Consider the following 5,907-nt stretch of genomic DNA (forward strand, 5'->3'; position numbering starts at 1 on the left):
CCATATGCAATAAATAAATAGATAGATAGATAGATAGATAGATAGATAGATAGATAGATAGATAGATAGATAGATCTTTAATTGTATTTTCCTGTATTTCTTTAAGATATTTATCCATTTCCTCTTTAAAGGCCTCTCAATATCTTTATAGGATTGGATTTATCATAATTGTCTTGTGCTTCAGTTGTGTTAGTATATCCAGGACTTGCTGTAGTTGGATAGCTGTGGTCTGGAAGTAGTATAATGCCCTGGCTCTTATTAGTTTTGTTTTTATGCTGGCCTTTACCCATCTGTTTTTCCCCTGGATGTTCCTGGTGCATGCCTCTGGTGGGCAAACTGGAAGATGGAACTCCAAGAGCAGTACATGGCTCAGAGCAGCTGGAATTGCCCCAGGGTCTTAGCAGGTACAGGAGTGTATAATCCTGGTGCTACAGGCCTGGTGAAGTTGGGTGACAAGGTAACTGGATCCATATTTTATAATTCCTAAGTGGCACTGAACATTATTATAATCTTAGAAGAAAATAGATGTTGGTTAATTCCTTTGTTATGTATTGAAATTATTATTCATTAAATTTTGTTTGTTAAGCTTATTAGAAAGCCAACTCAATACAAAAACTGTAGCATTAAGACTAACAATGATCTGTAGAGATTGTTTCAATTGGTTATACTATTTTATGTATTTACATTTCAAATGTTTTCCACACTCCCAGTTTCCCTTCCACAAACCCCCTATCACCTCCACCCTTCATCTATGATGGTGCTCCTCTTCCCACTCCTGCCTCAGTGGCCTACCATTCCCCTATCCTGAGTCATCAAGCCTCCACAAGACTAAAGAGCTCCCCTCCCAGTGATTCATTTTATTTTTTAAAGATGATGCTCCTCATTAAATCAAGAACTCACAGAATGATTCTGCTGACTGGCGACCAAGGTTAAGCCCTAGCATTCCTCTACACTGGGTCACTGAGCCTCCACAGAAACAAAGGGGCTCCTCTCCCAAACAAAGGGGCTCCCCTCCTGTTGATGCCAGATATGGCAATCCTCTGCTACATATCCAGCTGGCCCCAAGGATGCCCCTACATGTATTCTTTTGTTGATGGTTTAGTCCCTGGAGGGCCTGATTGTTTGATATTGTTGTTCTTCCTATGGGGTTGCAAACCCTTTAAGCTCCTTCAGCCCTTACCTTAACTTCTCCATCATGGTCTCCACACTCAGTCCAATGTTTGGTTGCATGCCTCTGCTTCTACATTGGTCAGGCTTTGGCAGAGCCTCTAGGTGGAAAGCTATATACATGGAAGGAGCCTTGTGTATCTGTAGACATTTTTAATCCAGCAACATGTCTTTTCTGATACAAGATCACATCCAAAGATCTGATCCAGTTGGAATGCACAGTCCTCGTAGCTTTAATTCTTACTAAATACAGACAAAAACTTAGTATAATTCTTTGATCTCAAAGAAAGACTTCTAATTGAGAGACACAAATTGATGAATCATAGGAAGATTTGACAGAATGAGTCGGTGATGTGACCATCTCTCAGAAAAGAAACAGGATAGAGGGGCCACATAAGAAACAGTGAAAGAAAGACAGTTGAATGGAGTTCAGTTCAGTTGAGTTCAGAGCAGTTGAGTTCATGGAGTTCAGAGGCAGTGTTTTCAAATAGAGAAATTCAGTCGGAAGGCAAGAGAAGCCAATTTGAATCAGTCACTTGGGTAGAGGAGTTTGAGACAGAACAGCTGAGTTGAACCAGCCAATCAGAGTTCAGAAAGAGTTCACCATTTTAGAGTGAGTTTATTCGGCATTAAGTCTTAGAAGCTGAAATATTCTAAGTCTAGGTTAGTAGATAAAGACTGGAAGCTGAAGCCTTCAAGGTCTAAGCTTACAGAAGGTTAGACTGTATGGAGGATAGAAGCATCCAGGCCCATGCTTAGAGATGTTTAGACAGAAATGCTCTGCACTTACTTGTAAGGCTTAGGTATGGTTCTCATCTCACTCCTTTATTTGAGGAAATAAAAGCAACATTTTCATCTACAATTCTCATCATTTTATGAGGAAGATACATAAAAAATCTAGTTTGGAGCTACATATGTAATAGAAAATAGCAACTAGGAATCCTTAATTGATTATGTCAATTAAGGATTGACATAAAAATGTCAAAATAACATAACATGGAGAGTGAGATTTAATTTTTGAAAAATGAGTATGAGTTTCACTAGAGTATGATATACTGAATGTCAAAATTTTAAATAATACTCATTAGCATTGGTGAATTTAAGATAACTGAGTGTACAATAGCATTGCACATATATAAGGAAACTATACAAGCGATCATTTCTTTTTTGTAGCCTGACTTGTTCACTTTAGCCAGCATACAGCATTGAGCTTACTAGACTATTATCAATTTTCATGTTGTACACATAGTTTTTCTATAAAGTAAATACATTAAAATATTTAATCATTAAGTATTTAAAAATTCAAAATAGAAAGATAATGATTAATCACCATTTAGAGGAAAGGTCATAATAAGTTATTGATTTTAATATAAAGTTAGACTATAATATGAATGCATATACTCAATATAAAAGACAGGTTGTTTAAATATTTGTAATTAAAATGTGTGACACAAAATACATTCTATAGTACTATTTTATTCCTGAGTGATTCATGTCTGAAATTCCAATTTGCATAGATTTTCTATCTTTGTAAATGTCAGCCATGTACTTTAATTATGGAATTCTTTTATTGTGGGAAAAATAGAAAAATCTGCCAATCAATTCATTGATATTTAAAAGGTCAAAATTTCTTCCACGAAAGCATTTAGTCATTTTATGCTTTGTTCTTTGAGTCTTTCTGAGCAACAATTAATTCAATTAAGCAACTTTAGAGCTGTAGACTGCCATAGATCATAGCATTCTAAGTATCTATGTGTCCTTTCTGAAATTCACCTTTGTTAGCATTTTGTAATTGTATCACATAAAGGAATATGATTACGTGTGCTTGGTATTTAAAAAAAGTGTCAATTCCATTATGGATTGAATAAGTGTGGCATTTTAGAAAGACAGTCATTAGTCTGACAAGACGTGAAAAGATAATAATTGATGGCACATGTGAATAAACATATTCAAAACACATATTATGTTAGCACTATTATTTACTTGGATTTTCCAGCATACTTTGCTGGAATGCATTTCTACAAATTAGTGGGAAAGTCGACATATTATTTAATTAATAGACATAAGAGGGAGAAATCATTTATAGATTTCTAGCTTCAAAATGGGCGTATTTTAATTAGTGTATCAAGTTTAATACATACACTATTTATTTTATTTTTCTATTAACAGGAGAATATTTTTATTTGGATCTGATTAATATATAATATGTACTAAAGGGTTATCCTAAAATAATTAAATATAGAGCAAGATTGAAATATTGAAATTTTGTCATTAAGTTTTCTAAGACTATGATAGTTTTTAAATAAACTGTGTGAATCACCTTTTCAATATAAGCCATTTAATAACATTTATAATCATAAACTTTCATGATTATTAATTAAAACTGTGTGATCTAATATTCTTTTTATTGGATATTTTTATTTATTTATATTTCAAATGTTATCCCCTTTCCCAGTTTCCTTTTTGGAAATTTACTATCCCATTCCTCCTTTCCCTGCTTCTATCAGAGTGCTCCCATTCCCACCCACCCACACTTGCCTCCCCACCCTGGCATTCCTCTACATTGATACATCAAGCCTTTACAGGACCAAGGACCTCTTCTCCCATTTATGTCCAACAAGGCCATTCTCTCCTGCATATGCAGCTGGAGCCATGTGATCTAATATCATAAGTGGCAATCCAAGTCTAGAGATATTATGAAAAATAAATTGACATGTTAATTTATGATGACCTTAGCAAAACTCAAAAAGTAATTGAGCTATGTATATTTCCCTAATTTTTAAAGTTATTTTTATTAGATATTTTCTTTATTTACATTTCAAATGTTATACCCTTTCCTAGTTTCCCCTACAAAAATCCCCTAACCCCTCTCCCAACCCCTTGCTCCCCAACCCACCCACTCCCATTCCCAGCCCTGGCATTCTCCTATATTGGAACATAGAAACTTCACAGGACCTAGGGCCTCTACTCTCACTGTTGACCAACTCGGCCATCCTCTGCTACATATATAGCTAGAACCACAAATTCTACCATGTGTTTTCTTTAATTGGTGGTTTAGTTCCAAGGAGCTCTGGGGGTACTGGTTAGTTCACATTGATTTTCCTCCTATGGGTTTGCAAACTCCTTCAGCTCCTTGGGTACTTTCTCTAGCTCCTTCATTGGGGACCTGTGCTCCATCCAATGGATGACTGTGAGCATCCACTTCTGCATTTGCCAGGCACTGGCAAAGCCTATCAGGAGACAACTATATCAGGCTCCTGTCAGTAGGCTCTTGTTGGCTTCTGCCATAGTGTCTGTGTTTGGTGGTTGTTTATGGAATGGATTCCCAAGTGGGGCAGTCTCTGGATGGTTATTCCTTCAGTTTCTGCTCTGAACTTGTTTTTGTAACTCTTTTCATTGGTATTTTGTTCCCCCTTCTAAGAAGGATTCTGAGATTCTCGGCTAATATCTACTTATCAGTGAGTGCATATGATGTGTGTTCTTTTGTGATTGAGTTACCTCACTCAAGATGATATCCTCCAGATCCATCCATTTGCTTAAGAGTTTCATAAATTCATTGTTTTTAAAGGTGTTTTATATGAAAAATATATCAAATATGTTATAATTACTTGTAAATATAAGATTATAACACTATTTTATATATCTTTAAAATTTTACTAGGATATTTTATAATAAATATATTTTTCTTTCATTTGCCCCAATGTTTGAAATACTCACCAGGAAGTTATTCACAGAGCACAATTTGAAAGGAATTGCTTATAGAAATAGGAACATTACAATATGGAAAAACATTCATTTCCATTTCCATTTGATCATGTTATACATTGATATGTATGTGCTGACATTTTATTTTTTTGTACTTATTTTTAATTCTCTCACCTTTAATATCAAATAATCAGCTACTTAGAGACAGGCTTCGACTCTTCATGCTTACTGAGAAATGCACCTAACAGATACAAGACTCAATAATTTTAGTGAATTAAAAGAGTATGAAATTTTATAAGCAATTATATACCCCATTTGCCTATTAGTGTTTCATAGAACAAATGATAGTTGGCAAAAGCCTTGAAATGCATATATTGGTTAGATCACAAGGCCTTAGCAAAATTACCTTTCAAGTTGACTTTAACACCTGTACTTTTGGGTTTCTAGTAAATTAAGTATAAGCTTTTTCTAACAAAGATAACTATTATTTGCCCAGTTACTAATCTCATTCAACTTGGAAATAGTATGGGTTAAGGAACAATGTTGTTCATGTATTTTTTTTATATTCATTACAATATAGGTTGAAGAGTTGGCTATATCTACAAATTGGATTATTTAAAATTAAATTGTCATTTCAGGTGAGGTCACATAGACATATAATGGCATCATGAGAAGAAATATACAGAGAAAGTTTCATTGATGATCAGCTAGTGACAACAGAGGCAGGGGATGCTAAAACCCCTGACAACTCCCCAAAGTAAAGACATCCCAGGGGATGAATGATCTTGCTGTCATGTTGGTTCCAGATTTCTAGCCTCAAGATATATGAGACAGTAATTGCATTCATTATTCATTTTAATTTAACTTGTTGTACTGCAATATGGAAACTATAGGAAACAGATACAGAAAACTTTGGCAAAGACTAAAATGCTCTCATATTGTTAGTGTAGTAAGATCATTTTTATGAGGAATATCGAAATATGCCACACCATTAACATAAGAAAATCAGACTTTTCCCTTCAAGTTGCCATCAAC

This window comes from Mus caroli, chromosome 16 (assembly GCF_900094665.2).
Source record: "Mus caroli chromosome 16, CAROLI_EIJ_v1.1, whole genome shotgun sequence".
NCBI classification, from domain to species: domain Eukaryota; kingdom Metazoa; phylum Chordata; class Mammalia; order Rodentia; family Muridae; genus Mus; species Mus caroli.